General features: G+C 32.7%; 1 long non-coding RNA gene across 1 annotated transcript; it reads right to left on the minus strand.

Moving 5' to 3' along the window:
* Positions 1 to 14693: 14693 nt before the first annotated feature.
* On the minus strand, positions 14694 to 16861 carry LOC134250530 (uncharacterized). The gene is made up of 3 exons (XR_009988513.1): positions 16792 to 16861; positions 15212 to 15363; positions 14694 to 14796 (listed from the first exon to the last, which is right to left on the minus strand). It is a non-coding gene; the product is annotated as an uncharacterized LOC134250530 (long non-coding RNA).
* Positions 16862 to 17183: the final 322 nt, after the last annotated feature.

Below are 17183 nucleotides of genomic sequence, written 5' to 3' on the forward strand. Positions count from 1 at the left end.
CCCTTCAATTTGCTTCCGACGCCTATGAAAGTAAAGTTTTCACCCCACCCACCCCCATTCTACACTGTACATGTACGTGCATGATATTAAAATTTGCAATTAATTTTAAAAAAAAAATACTAAATATAATAACAGTTTTCAGTAAATAAAAAAATATACTGTAATACATAATGCTGTTATATTAACACGTGCGTGTACAACACATTTTTACTGAAAACATTTACTGAAAATATTCGGTAAAATTGCTAGGTATGCAAATTCCTTTGATCGTTATTTTTATAGTATTAATACATATTTTTTTTATTTTCTGAAAAAAATTCAGTTTTTGATATGTATGCCAACTCCTGTAATTGCACTGTCATTTCATAGACAATAAAACCTTTTTTTTTCAATATTGCTAAAATTCGGTCCTATAACACTCTATAGGTGTCTGTTTTAAACAATAATCAAATAATATCAAGTTTTAGGGTTCCATGGACTTTTAAATTTTGTTCTCTTAAAATACGGACATTCTTCAACTAATATACAAGAACGTGAGTTAAATTCGCTCTTTCCATCTCGAAAATCAAATGCTCGGTATCTCGTTCTATTTCGACAGACTTTCCACCCATACTACATGGCTATCTATGACTTTATTTCATTAAAAATATTTTATAAATTTCAAGTTGCACGATCGCATGTTTATCACATTTTCTTTGTTGTACGATCGCATATAGAGTCGTTGCCGATCGCCAAAACGTTTGGCATGTGTGCACTTTAAACCGTTATTTCAACGCTTTCTATGTGATGAAGAACTTCAAATCGGATTTAAAATTTATGATTTACCTATTTACAATGCAAATGTGCCTTTTGGACTGTCGGGTATATGTAATAAGGTAAGAAATGCCACTTGAACGAGCTTCGTGGGTCACGTTAGGGCAGTAATGTTCAGGGAAAATTTGATTTTAACATAATATACGGTGATTTTTAATGCGTAGAGGACTTTTATGGTGTTAAACATGTCTAGTAGCATTGAAAAAGTCAGAAATGTTGAAGGAAAATTGCGAGGAAATAGGACAAAATAAGGTTTTATTTAACCTCATCTTCCTCATGTAGTTGAATTTAACTATCCGCGTTGCCGATCGCATCTGCGTTGCCGATCGCGCGTTGACAGGGGTGTGTGTAGATTCGTGGAGAATCCCAAATTACATTCAAATCTTTTTCCGGGTGGGAAACCTTTGAATGATGTTGCTCTACAGAATGCTCTTTGTGATGTTTCCAAGACTTACGCAAGCAATGCTGATAAACTAGGTGTACTAGGAATTTCACAAGCTAATGAAAAATTTAATAGCATTGTGTCCTCAAAAGTAACCACTACAGTAGTTTGGGCAGTCTTTTGTACAGAATTGATGAAAGTGTCAACCAGAAAAATGAAGGCCATAAGTACTTTTTATCTGTAAGTTTTTTTTAATTACATTTGAATTATTACAATTCTCTTTTTCCTACAAGACAATTCAAATCAAAGATGTAAGCATCAACAGATACTTACGCCACAATCCTAACCACTGCACTGATGTGTGTGTGATTTTGTATTACAATTTTTTGCATATTCTCTAGATATAACTGCACATGTTTGATGAATTGAATGAGTGTGGTTACATTATTTTCAGTCAAACAGAAGGATGGGGTTGTCTCCAGGTCTTTTCACGGAGCGACTGGCAAAACTCAGAGACCTGCAGCATGCCAAAAGGAAGGCTACTGCAGAGAGTCCAAACAAAGGAGGCGATTTTTTAAACCAAAACTAAAAGGTAGGACTGGGCCAAAATAAAATTATAGTTTGTTTGAAACTGCCGCCTTCCTCATTGAAATACTCCCCGCTCAAAAAATTTTATTGGGAAAATATTGCAAATATTTTTTTTTACCGTTTATCGTCTTACGTTGTTTATTATAAGTTAGTTCGTTCGTTAAAATATCTTTTTAAAGTCGGGTTTGAGCTCACATTAATTTAACGACACAGGTCAATAAAACGCTTTCTTCATATTAGTATTTATGATATAGCGATTAATGGTGGCGATTTGACAAAATGAAAGCCGCCAAAATGTCAAACCATGGGATCAGTGGATGTGAAAATATTCCATCGTTGAAGAGCAGAACATTTATACATCTCCATAAAAATAAAATTTGGATAAAAAATTAAATGGAATGATACACCGATACCTGGAAAGAGCTATTGTAATTGATTGCACATTGAACTAGATTGCACATTGAACTAGATAGGTTAAGATCTTGAAATCAAAAATGATCGTTCAGTATATCCCAGTTAAAAAAATAACATGGATCAGAATTGTTTTATCCAAAATACTATAGGAAAAAATGTTGTCTGTCAGTATGACAAGTCTTTGAAACGTTATATTAAAACTCATTAATGGCGAACACTTAGAGCATACCAAGCACCCCTTCCCGCTTTTCCAAAATACATCCCAACTATTCTTCAGAAATTTTGTGTGGTTCGCACTGTTTGTAGGGGTTGTCTTAACAAAGGGCTAAATTTCAAAGAGAAATGCTATGAAATAGACTGATAAAATTATTGTTTAAAAAAGATTGTTAAACATAAACTTGAAGTTTGACGCTGAAATTAACTTTAAATAAATGAGCAGATCTAACATCTTAATGAGATCGACAATGAGTACCGATTTGTGTATAACGTATTTTTTTTTTCAAAATCAGACAAAATAATATTCTTAATATTAATAAAGTAAAAGAAAGAGGAAAATTAATGAAAATCACCACTGTTCATTGAGATTTTTATTTTCAATCATTTAGCTTCAATTTAGATACAGATATTTAGTGTTCTTACAATTGTACAATAAATTGTGGGGTATATTTGTTCTTTAGATGTCATTTTCATTTCACAGACAGCAGAATAAAACATCAAATGAAGTAAAAGAAGGAACTTCGTATGCATCTGGATGCGCTTTAGAGGGGTGTCATGATATAGAGAACATACCAGCACCAATCGTGGAGCTTCCTATACACCTTTAGAAACAATGTCTATGACCAACGCAACAGAAAGAATATTTGACTTGGAAACAACTGGCTTAGGTACTGGTAAAAATTATTTTGCCCCTCGGACCTTGACTTCTGAGTTTGATTTACATATATTTACATTCAGTGTAATATTCTTTATTAAATCCATTAGAAATTCATGACCTTCAAATCTCTACCACACGCCCAAAACCTCGTCACCGCGCATTAGAATACACAGTAGGAACTATATGCATTTTCAATACTCTAGGAACACCAAAATGTACATTATTTTGACACAATTAAGGTAGAGACCGATAGTAATCACGTGATAGAAAGAATTTGCATATTTGCACGTGCTGTTTTTTTCCGGATTCCGCAACACAGTCAAATAAAAGTCCCCATTTACACATTATTGTCTATGCTACAAGATGGCCGACGAAGCAATCGAGAAATTTCCTCGATTCAAAAGGCAAAGTTGCCATACATATTAAATCTTTACGGTTCTTGAAATTGAAGCATCTTCATAAGAATCAAAATAGAAGTGAGACTGAAACCGACCATGAGCATAATTTTGGTGAAACTACTCCTTGTCCGGTGTCCACTGCAGCACCACGTGGGTACACCGGTGTCTGTGTCTGATGTTGTTTTCATATAGACATCAAAGACCATGACCAGCCTGCAGATGTTAATTGATGTGACATTGTTTGTTTACGTACAGGTCTTTTACAACCACTAGATTTAGCTTGAATTACCTACATTGATTTTTTTTCCCTCCCTAAAGTAGTTTTATTTAAGCAAAATTTAAAACTTATTATAAGACCAGACTGTAACTTTCAGGATAGAAAAACAAAACCAGGCATTTCTGGTGTCATAACATGATAAAGGCTAGATTGGTAAAATTGGAAAATATGTAAAGTAATCATACTTATCTCTGTCTAACACACGAGATGGTGTTTAGTTACTCAAACAATATATGGAAAAACATATTTTGTTTAAATTGTTCAAATGCAAAAATGTGTAAACTTTTTCTGCTTTGGATTGACAGATCGATACATGTATGCTTTTGAATTATTATAACCCCTTGTATAAATGATGGTGGTCATTTACTTTACATTTACATGACAAAAAGCAAATTGTAAAAAGATGCATGGAAAAAAAGAAACAACTTAAGAATCAAGTGCCAAAAAAATAGGGTCAGTTGGGTAGCAGGAAACAAGACTATTTTTTTTGGCCTTATATAATATTTATGTACATGTAATATTTATGAATTTATAAAAAGTATGTATTTGTTGTATGCTCATAAGGGCCCTGATTATGAACAGATAGTTTAAAAGAAGTATTTAATACTACAGGTGAAGCAAGCTATGGACTAGACAGTGTATTCAGCTTTCTCTGCTGAAATAATGTTGCCAATGAAATCAAGTGTCATCTAGAAAGAGGAGTGTCAAGGGTGCTTTTTACATTAACTCGGATAACTCCAAATCAGCCATTGGTTTGTATTTAAAGCTTTATTTGTTTCCTTTCTTATTTTTACCTTTCAATTTACACTTGCACATGTATCAGGGAAAATCCAGAAATTTTTTCCAAGGGGGGTGGGGGTGGTAAAAAGCAGGTGTTTTATAATACATGTATTATAAATTTAAATTTATTATTTTCAGTCCTTGTATTTTTAAGTTATGCACCATATGTACAAATTATTCAACATGTAGAAGCATTTTCTCAAGTCAATAATATCTCAAAGATCATATTAATATTTCAGGAAAGTTCAAGCCAGATCTGCTACAGCAAACTGAAAATAAAGTGGCATACAATGAGATTGTTTCAAATAATGAAAGCACCAGAGAATTGGTATGATATATATATTTGAAGAAGTCAGCATTGTTAAAAAACGTATAAGTAACATGGCTTTTTAACAATACTGACTTCTTCACATTATCATAGCTAAATTTGCAAATTAAATCAGAATTGTTAATAAATTCTACAATTTTTTTTATAATAGATCAAGCTATCTACTTTATTTTTATGTTATTTTCATCATGTTACAGATCTTATGGAAATATAAGATACTTGGCTAATCAAGTGTCATCTGCAGTGTTACAAAAGAATATTGGATTTATTTCAGTAAGGTAATTAGGGACAAAACTGAATTAAAAACAATGGAATAAGATGTAAAAAAAAAAGTATTTTGATTCTTCCACATATAATAGTTATCTTGCTAGTTGTATAAGCATTGATGTGTCACTGACAGGTACATTTTTTCCCCACAAACACTTGATCCGTTGGTCTTAACTCTTGAACATTTGTATTTCACATGTTTATTTCTTTTCCTTTAAAACCCCATAATCTTGGCCTTAGAGTGAGGCCTACATTTAGAAACTGAAATATTTGATCTTTATCCATATATACCAGGTTTAATTTAGACAATTCATTAATCCAAATTATAATTTCCTTGGGAACAAAAGTGTCCATATTAATGAGATCGACTGTATATGCATTTAATTTTAAAAATTCATGACATTATATAAAAAAGGTATCTCAGAAGTGTCATATTCATATAGACATAGTCATACTATGTTTGCGGTGTAAGAAAGAAGTAAAACATGTATTTTCATTTCTTATTGTATTAAAATAATTTGTTCTTTTCAGAAAAAGAACAACCAGAAGGAGACAGTAAGGAGAAACAGACATATCACACCATAAGACGTGCTTCAAAATCTAATATACAGAATGAATTTTGCTCACTGCAGCTCCTTGTGAAAGAACACCTTTGTTGTATTGATATAACACAACAGTATAATCGGGAACTATTGTCGGGATCCTTGAACATGAGGCAACTGGCTGCATACGATGGCAATTAAAAATGCATACATATTTACATTGATCTTTGTTAGCCAAGAAGACAAAAAGCGAAATAGCAAGTTCATCCTATTACTGTACATGTACTGAATGTATTCACTTTATATTGTTGAACTACATCCTGAGTTTAAAAATTGTACACAGTTTATGGTGGGATTCCTCTAACTTTTATAAATCTGTTTGCAAAATTTACACTTTAAAGTTACAAATTATTACCTCTAATGCATTACATGTTTTTTTATTGTTGTAAATTATTACACTTTTTTTTGTATGTATGTAATGATAACTGAATCACCCTATTTTCCTGCACTTTTTACCATGTGATGCTTTAGTGTATTTGATATCTGACAACTGATGACCAGGCAGTCTTCATTTAACAGCTAGTGTAACTAGTGCTAATTGTAACGGGGACCGTTACAGATGTTCCCCAAACGCTCCCCATCTCCCTTTTGGTGCCATATTCCCTGTTAGCTTCATTAAATAAGACAAACTTTATGCATTTGAGACTTTAACAATGTTTACCCAGAAGGGTACCAAGTTCATTCAAATTTTAGCATTGCACGCGTGCGCATGTGAATGCATGTGCGTAATGAACATATCATCCTGTCTACACAATCTATATACTTTAATATACTAAAATATTAAAGTATTTAATCCAAAAGTATTAAAAAATACGCTCATTCAAGTGTATTTTTTTGGTTTTACTCATTTCACGTACACGCACGTGCATACATGAGCATGGTGACATACCCTCTTGTAGAAGTCCATTACATCTATCTATGTTCTAAATCCCACCCCGTTTGGTTGAAAACCAAGGGAGTTCTAGCTGATTAAAGTTTCAGTCAATCAGATTGCAGCGTACGTTCACGCACGTGTTTGGATGTGCATGGTGATCATACCTTCTTGTAGAAGTCCATTATATCTATCTATGTTCCAAATTTCATCCTGTTTGGTTGAAAATTAAAGGAGTTATAGCTATTTAAAGTTTCAGCCAATCAGATTGCAGCGCATGTAACCGCACGTGTATGCATGTGCATGGTGACCATACCTTCTTGTAGAAGTCTATTATATCTATCTATGTTCAAAATCCCATCCTGTTTGGTTGAAAACCAAGGGAGTTACAGCTATTTAAAGTTTCAGCCAATCAGATTGCAGCACACGTGCATGCACGTGTTTTCTTGATAATTGCTATATATCATGTTGTAGGATATCCAAATGCATGGCTATGTTCAAAATTTCAAAGGATTTCATCAAAAACCAAGAAAGATATTGAGACTTTAGTTTCAGCCAATCAGAGCGAAGCGCATGTGCATGCGCGTGAGGTCTTGCTATTTTGACCATGTCATATTGTCTATGCTACTACTTTATCCTTATATTATGAGTTTCAAAGCATTTCATCAAAACAGTAAAGATTTACATCTATATCAATTAAATCGGTCATTTCACGTGTTGCTCGTGCGCGCTCTTGCAAGCACGTGCACACAAAATGGCATGTTGACAATGTCATCTTATCTACGTTTATAATATGTCTACATATTCTAAATATCAAAGCATTACATCGAAAAATGTAAAAGTTACGGCAATTTCAAGTATATTGGTCATTTCACGTGTTGCACGTGCGCGCTCTTGCAAGCACGTGCGCGCAAAATGACCTTCGTTCCGCAAATCTACATAACATGCCTACTTACCCTAAAAAGGTTTCCCCTTAATCGGATGTGGACTTTACAAGATCATTCGCGGACAAAATTTTCCCGAGAAGAAAAATAATAATAACTAGATGCGATCTCGTTGCGAGCAACGAGTAGGTCTTCCGTCCGATTTCTGATGCAATAAGACCTGTGTTGGGATAATTCCATTGATAGGATGAAAAAAAAGATTTCTTAACAATTAAGAATAAGAATTCTTCAAAATATGTTTAAAAACACAAAAAAAATGTTGGATCTATCAATTCCAATCAACTTCCGGTTCTTGATATTCACTTCCGGTGCGACCGGATGTGCTCAAACGACTTTCAACTCTACATCAAGCATGTAGTAATCATCCATGAAAGTTTCGATGGAAAATACTGATTTTTAGACAACTTCCGGTTTGAACGAACCATACTTCCGGTGGATATGTAACGACACGATGCACTCTTTTAATCTTTGTAAAAAACAAATACACTCTTTAGAAAATAAAAAAATGAAAAAATCGGTATATTTAAAATACTTCCGGTTTACACCGGAAGTATTGACGGAAAAAATGAAACACGCTAGGCACATCTAAACGTCAAGGACTACCATCCCTGAAAGTTTCATGAATTTATGTTCAAACATCTCTAAGAAAACGTCCGGACAAAACTTCATTTGAAAAACTGAAAATCGGCCATAACTCGCGACCGGAAGTGACGTTTTCAAAACGACAAAAAATGAATTCAGTTCAATTAATTTTACATCATTGCTGAAAGTTTCATGGAAATCCATCGAAGCGTTTTCGAGAAATCGTCTGCACAAAATCGGTAAGAAGAATAATAATAATAATAGTGGAAAAGAAACAACAGAATAATAAGAAGGTCTTCCGCTGAAGACGGAAGACCTTAATTACAAATTGTCGCCTAGGTTCATGTCAAAATATGGCGGACGCAAAATAATTCCTGAATTTTCCTCTTTAACTCGAGCATTCCTGCATTGGACAGGTCTGATGTTTGATATGAGATGATAAACCCTGTGTAAACTTTCTTAGTTTAGCGGAATCATGAACATTTTCGGCGTGATGAATGAATTGTTTACAGTAGCGATGAGGCCACCGCGCAGCTGCGAGCGGATCCAAGTATTTATGAATGAATTAAAAAAGATGGAAATAGAGTTTGATTTCTTTTATTTTATTTAATGACATTATTCATATGCAAGTAAAAGATATACAAGAAAATGCGAGATGCTAATAAATGCAGCTGACAATCTTTATTTTCTCAAGATAATTTTTTTTTAATGAAATAATTATAAATTCTACAGACAAAACATAGGAAGAATGAATGATTGCAAATTATGAGATGACATAAGGGGAACTAAATTTTTTATGAATGAAACTTTTAAAACGTTACTTGTAAGTTGTATATGTTATATCTGCGAATTTTACCTGGCTGCGCGCTTCCGAGGGGGGGGGGGCTGTCTTGAATTCAGACTTGTAAATTACAATTATTTTGTAGATAGAATTAAGCCTGATCATTTTCTTAACTTTAAAAAGAGTGTCTTGTTATATAAATGTCATGGTCATTTTATGTAGAATGTAAAACATTAAAGCGGAATGAGCATCCATTTCAATGAATGAGAAAGGTGGGGGCTAGGTTTCTTACAGTTAAAAAAAAAATGGGGGCGGGGTATAGGATGCAAACACGTGACATATGTTTCATACTTTTTATTTGCTAAAAACTCGACTCTGCGGAACCAGAGAAGGTTTTCAACAGGTCCATTCCCCATCACGGGGAAGACCTTATCTGCACAATGGCACCACGTATATTAACCGCGCAGCCTATTTATGAGAAAATGAAATGAATATTTTTTAGTGTTTAAGAAAACGTTGAACCTACGCTTGCGAAAGTTCTAAGACATTCAAAGATATTTAATTTCTTCTTTATCAAATCAAGAAACTGGTTATACGTTAAATCAGCAAATAGGGGCCTTTACTTATGCCATGAATATCACAGAAAAAGATAGAAAGAAAGACAAAGAAATTTAAAAAATCGACTTTTAATCCCCTTTTTCGCGACGACCGGAAGAATTGACGACGGACAAAATGTTGTTCGACACATCTTCAAGTCATGATCTATGATATCCGACACAGTAAACTTTCATATCTTAAGCTGTTCGGGAGAAATGGACCGGACAAAGGTCATTTCCAGAAGTTGGTCAATACGAAAATAGTAAGAATACTAGAAACGATCTCGTTGCGAGCAACGAGTAGGTCTTCCGTCCGATTTTTCGATAAGATGAGATATGATTTTGACTATGATTTTTGTTAAAACATTTCAAATTGTAAAGATAAACATTTTTGCTTCAGTAACTTATAAGAAAATATTGTTCATTGAAGAGATATCAATAAAGGACTTTTGGCCCTTCTGAGACCCTAATTTGAGGGGTCAGCCCCTTTTTCTTGAATTTATATAAATGTTCTTAACATTCTGCACAACTTCTCTTCAATATGTTTTAACAAATTATGAACAGGTAAGAAGATATGAAACAAAAGGTGTCAAATTTCGTGAGATGTTTTCGAGACATTTTTGGGCCCTACGGAGCTCCGGTGCCTTTTACGCTAGGAAAGTTTGCAGCTCATATGCAACTCAGCAAACCTTTTTTTACTCTCACTGAAAATCTTGACTCAATATCTTAAGTCGTTTAGGAGGAGTTACCAGGACAAGCCGACCCTCTTAAAATCAGTAAATCGTCCATATCTCGCGACCGGAAGTGACGACGTACCTATAAAAAATTTCCAATAAGGTTCAGATCAATATCTACCAGATCTGAAAGTTTCAAGAGAATCGACCAAGGCGTTTCCGAGAACTCGCGTGCACAAAAATCGGTAAGAAAAAAATAATAATAATAGGGAAAAAGAAACCGAACGAAAACAATAATAATAAGAAACAGAGTAAAAACAATATGTTCCCCAACTTCGTTTGGGGAACATAATAACACATTTTTATCTGAATATTTTTAAAACAAGGATAACATGCCATGGATTGATTCTGTGTACAAAACTTCATAATCACTGTTTTTCTTATACATGTTTTACATGTACATGTATTTGAAATAAAAAAGGAATTGTTAAAGAAAAGTGAATTTAATACTATTGTTGTCAAAGGAAGATAATAAGGGCAGTTTATTTATGCTCAAAATTGGTCAAAAGATATTGTCATTGATAATTCATCCAAGAATCACATGTATAATAAATCTATCAAAGTCAATTTGAACGACATAAAGGAAAATTCTTATCTTTATAATGTAAGTGCAAAAAGGTCAACCAGGGCAATGTGTGAAGGTGTACATGTGTAATTGTTTTTGTGATATAGAATGTAATTCAGAAAAGAATATTACAAAGAATTTACTCATTTTCTGTGAAATATTTTAATAAATTCTATCTATCAAAGTCAATTTGGATGATATAAAGGAAAGTTCTTATCTTTTTTTAATGTAAGTGCAAAAAGTTCAACCGTGGCAACATGTGTGTAGGTGTACATGTATAAATTGTTTTTGTGATATAGAATGTAATTTAGAAGAATATTACAAAGAACTTACTTATTTTCTGTGAAATATTTTGATAAATTCTTGATAATATCTCTTAGTCACCAAATTCTTCAAAAATGCATCCCTCTAAAGGAAGGGGGTAGGGTAGGGTGTAAGACAATAAACTTGTTCCAGGACGAATTTAAACCCCATTATGTAGTATGATTTTTTTCTGAAATTAAGATATTATAGACTAACTATATTATGCAATAAAAAAAGAAATTTGCTGGGTAATTTTTTCACAGCGGAAGCAGAAGTCTGAGACTTTGTGCAATGAATAGGCAATATTTTAACCTAATTTGACCATGCAGCTTGGTGAATTTAATTATGTTTTTCGCTTACATTGCTTGATAAATTTAAGATTGATGTCAAATATTATTTCATATAGACAGATGTATAAAGTCATATAAGACAAATGATAATTGATATAGCAATAAAAAATTAACAGCCCTTTTCATATCATATTCTTATATTATTTTACCCTGCTTTTTCAGCTCTTCGGTGGTTGATGAAGGCTATATAAAAATTGTCAAATTTCTCTTAAAATAGCCCGATCACCTACCTTGAATTTTTGATATGATTTAGAACAAGGACTCAATACAAACATATAAAAAAAATTCAGAAAAATTCAATGGGTAGTTTTTTTGTTGACCACGTGCACCTATCAATCTCTACCTTAATAAGAAAAATTACCCTGTTAAATCAACGTAAAAGTACAACAAATGTGCATTAAAAATTAATTTGTCACTTTTTCCTTGCAATGTGAATTCGTCACTTTTTCCTCGCAATGTTCGTTTGCGTTGATTAACCTTGCAACGACACAAACGTCACACGGCTCTTAAGTCGATATATAAAACACACCGGTTTTGAATAAAAACAGTGAAGACAATTTTAGAGCAGTTGTAGAAACATGAAAACTTTCCAGAGAAAATCTGATCAGAGGAATTTCGGGCTAATATTTTCAAAATGGCTCCACTCTTTTTTCTGAAACTTGGACACATTAATTGATTGTTGTTACATTTAATGAGAAACCTATGCATTTTTCTATTTCCATTACACTGCATGTTGCAAAATATGTGATAACAATAGTATCCATTCACGTCATTAACCGTCGGGTGGCGCTGCGGTTTTAGAGGTGGTTACGCAAACGTTTGAATTTGTCAAGCGCTTGACTGAGTGTAAACAAATGGTAGCGTGGCGAGACACTGTGGTTTCTCCTGGACGTATACCTCCAAATTAATTAATTTGTAAAGAATGTCAACCCTCTGTGGTGTGCCAGGATGTTGTAGAGGATGCGGACACTCATTATTTTCAGATCCAGACATTTGTTTGAGACGAAAAGTGACGCTAAATCGGTCATGAAGATGATCAGCTGACTTGGTAAACACGATGTCGCTTGTCACCAGAATTTTGGAGTCGGCGATATTAAGGATTAGATTTTTGGTAAAATATTGATTTTGATTAATTTTAATTAGTATTTTACGAAGTATATGTCATTAAATCGTATAGATTTAACTATAAAAATGAGTTACTATATATAGTATAAAACATATTGACTTTGTGACTTTTTAACTTTTTCTTAAATGGAAAAAAGTGAACTCCCTTTTTATTTTTTTTTTTCATCAAAGAACATTTGAACTATTTATATTAATAGTGTCTTAATAGCTTGACACATGGCAATTAATATTATTTAAAATATTATTTCAAAAGTTTGAAATTTAATTACAATGTCTAAAGCTTTTGTTGCTTTGTGATTTTGTTGTTAAACAGACAGACACAGCACTGGTAAATGTAATAGGATTAATTCTGATTAATTTAATGTACAGTGGCAGTTTTCTTTTAAAAATGTACAAATAGAGTGTATGATGTGTTTATGTCCCCATACAATTAACTTGATTTGTTAGCAAATGGAATAAGTACTGCAATTTATGATTTTAGTTCAATGTTTAATTTTATTATATATTTTAAATTTCAACACCAGAAATAATGAGATATTTTTCCCCGCTTGATTAGTACGAGTAGGGTCTTTGGTTTTCCCTGGATAAATATTGATTATATAATATTCTACTTTAACTCAATACAATAACAAAACAAAAATAATATTTGCACAGTTCCTTGTTTACAGGAGACAAGAGTAGACTAAAAAAGGATGCAGTAAACTTGACATCCAGTTTTGGACTTTAAAACTCCAGCAATACAAGTCCAACAGCTCCGTAGCTGCAGTCAAGACACGAAGTATGTACAAAGACTGAGCTGTTCCTCAAGAGTTGTGAACTAAAGTGTGCATCATGGAGTTTAGACCAGTATCCCCAGTGATAACTAGCAGTCACTCGGATGTTTCTTTAAGATCAGCCATATTCTTTAACAAAGATATGAAAAATTCAATGCAAGCATTTAAGCTGTTGAAGACTCTGTCCGAATGATTCTTTCTCATATTGGTACATATTGTAGAAGCTATTAGCATGATTAGGCTATTAAGTGAGATGTGCTTAGAAGATGTTCAACTATTACTTTTTAAATTTCAGAACACAAGTATATAGTTTTAAGAATTTTTGACACATTTAATTTTTAGAAAAATTAAAAAAAATCTTTTTGCTTGCTTTGAAAAAGAATTAAAAATGATTGTACATGTATTATGAATTCTGTGGAATCTTTTTAATCAAGTTAATTTGTGGGGTTCAATGTTCATGGACAAGAAAAATTGTTCATGGGTATGTAATTTTGTGGATTTTAACTCATTGATAATGTAGATTCAATCAATATGTTAACAAAATCCATGGGCAAGAGAGACTCGTCAAATCCACAAGCATTGATTTCCAAGAATATTGTACTTGCATGCTCAAATTTAAGTACGAAAGGAATAAATATGTATAAATATTTAATACAATCTTTTTTGTTTTATTTATTTACAGCCATGAATAAAATAAGCAAAATCGTTAACAGAAAAAAGTTCAAGCTTTGGAAAAATACTGTACATGTACATAACTTGGTGTTTTCAAAATTTAGCGCAATCAATGGATATGGTTGTTGGCATAATCTTGAATTAATGCTACAAATATTTGTGTCGTATATTCTATTTATAAATGAATTTTTAGTGGTATTTATGAATTAGCACATCCTCGTCTGCTCAAAAACAACTAAAATATGAAGCTCGCTATTTTAAGTACACATACAGTAAATTCCTTTCAATGTCAATTTTTGTACAAACAAATATTAAAATGTTATGTCTGTGCATTCTTTCATTTCACAAATTAATTTCTCTTGCCAGGGATTGTTTGAGTACATCAGCTTCTTTTCCCTTTCAGTTTTTGGTGGAATCCCTTCAAATAAGAATGAGTAGCAATTAGTATAGAGTAATTAGCATTATCATGACTGCACTTGTTTTTTGGTAAATTAAACTGTCTTTAAATATTTTTAATTTTTTAAATAAAATTGATCTACTTCTCAAATTAAAATACAATTCTTAATCAATCCTTAATTGTAAGTTTGTGAAAAGCCTGAAGATGCTGCATACAAGATTATTGTACCGGTATTCTATTAGAGAATTTTCCAAGCATGAGAATACCTTGTCTATGTGTGTACAGGCTGAATGTTGCCCCATATTTCCAGCAGAACATTTTCTCTGTGAATGTATAGGACTGCCAAACATCTCAACACTTTGTCTTAGGTTGTAATACACCTAGTGATAATAAAAGGAAATGCATTTTTTTTAAGAATTAAAATTGGAAGCATTGAAGCATTGCTTAGGCCAAAATAAAATTATAGTTTGTTTAGAATTGCCTCCCGTCTCATTGAAATGCCCCCTCCTGAAAAAATTTTATTGACCAAAAGTAGGAAGATTTTTTTATATTTAATCAATTTTTTTTTTGCCCATTACATGTATCACATGCACCATACAAAACACTGATATATAGTGTCTGATCTATGTAAAATTAGGTTTTCAATTAAAAAAAAGTAATTTCCCTCCCTCCCTCCTGTGTCTGAAACCCTTCAGGTGGCAATTCCAAACAAACAATTTTTTAAGGATGGCCTAGCTTACGTGTAATTTATGAGTACTTTCTATTATTAAAAAAAATACAAATGCAATTACATACCAGTTCATCTTTTTCCCTGACAGCACTGACAATAGGATGGATGCCATTTCATGAATTAGATGGGGAAAAATAGAATTTTTATGTAACATGTACCATCCAGCCATAATAAAGCTCCCTGTAAGCTTTGACTTCTTATTTTACCTGCTGATCTCCTAAATAAAATGAAATGAAAAAATATATTCTTAAATAACTGAAAAATAACCAATTTACTCAGTATAGGCTTTTATTTAGGAACAAATATACAGTCAGCCTGTAAGTGAGGTCAATCCATAGTCCTGATAATAAATTCTTTTTTTCAGAGGACTGTAAAATTAATTATGTTTCTTGTATTTAGTTGTACAATAACAGCTACTACATGTATATATTCCTTTTATTTATTTTTACATGCAGCAGGTTTTATTTAATTACTGAGTATATCTTTCCGACTTAATGAAATTGTAAATGTAAACTAAGTTGTCGAGGGTCACATTATAGAAACACAAATACCGGTACTGTACAAAATGGACCTAGCAAATGTTAACTTTAAAATATTTGTACTTATTTTTACCTTTATCATAACAAAGATGTAATGCTCTAAGTATACAAGTAGCTACTGACTATGAAAAAAATATGTACAGAACAAATAAATTTCACAATTATTCATATGCACTATATAGTACAAGGGCACATATCAAGTCTATGTTTGTTTGTTGTCTAATTTCCATCTTAAGAATTTTTTACTCATACGGAGACACCATCATTTGCTGATGGCAGACTGCAAATATACCTATTCTCGGCACTCTGGGCCATTGAGCAGGGATGGATCTTTTTAGTGCGAACACTTACTGCAAAACAGGACCACGGTTTAGACGGTCTCATCTGTAGGACATGTAATGCAGTGGATTTGAACCTGCGACATCAGGTTCAGCTCTTAGCTTTGGCGACTGTAGACAAGGCAGACACTCTAACCACTGCGAAATGTGGGCGACTTACATCAAAGCGTACCAGTCTCAATTTTTTTTTTAATTTAAAAAAAAACAAACAAATGAGGCTGATTGGAAATCAATTATATTTATCCAATATCAATGAATGGTCATTTAATGTATCTCTATGTAGGATCTGGAGAGTCTTTTGGTGAGGGTTGAAATATGATGTTTGTGATTGTTTTAGTTTTGTTTATTATCATTAATTTTTTAAGTGAACTAAAATAAAATGAATGTTTAGTTTGTATTTGCCTTGCAATGAATATTACGTTGCACTTAATTACCCTGATGATCATTTGGGACGTTGCTCTTTTAATAGTATGTAACCAGTGTAGATCTACATAACCTAGCTGTGCAATGATTGTCATGTAAAAAAAAAAAACCAAAAAACAAAAAAAAACCAAAATATCGCCATGAGTATTCGTATCATATACTAATTCCATTTGAATCTAGTGTTTGTGTAAGTGGTAAAGATGATAATACATCTGACAACCTACAAAAACGTCGATTGTAAACTCACTGCTTTGTCGTTGTACTATCTTCGTCATATAGGCATGTTACACTCGATAATTCTTAGAAAGTTTCCATAAATGTATATTATTTACAAACAATAATTACCCAAGATTCGGATAAACCTTTCTCCCGGTTGTGACAGCTCGATTAAAGATCGATTCAGCCCCTCCGTTTGGCTCCAAATTCGAGGACACGTCCATTTGTTTACATTGTTACAAGCGCCGCGGTGATTAAAGCGTTTACGTAACCACCTCTAGTACATCAGCGACACCTGACGTCATAAATATGACGAATGAGTCCTATTCATAATTCTGATATTTCATTGTGTCGAATCATTGGACAATATTGGTCGCTATGGAGGACATTTAATGAAACATTAACTTTTTTTTATTTAACAAATGAATGTTGCTCAGATAATTTATAGTTCTTTAAATATTGTACCATGTTCATTTTCCATTTATGTTTTTTTTTTTATTGAATTGTATTTGAAGACAATT

The sequence above is a fragment of the Saccostrea cucullata genome, unplaced genomic scaffold, assembly GCF_032062105.1.
Source record: "Saccostrea cucullata isolate Sc308-1 unplaced genomic scaffold, CSIRO_AGI_Scuc_v1 ctg2668, whole genome shotgun sequence".
NCBI classification, from domain to species: domain Eukaryota; kingdom Metazoa; phylum Mollusca; class Bivalvia; order Ostreida; family Ostreidae; genus Saccostrea; species Saccostrea cuccullata.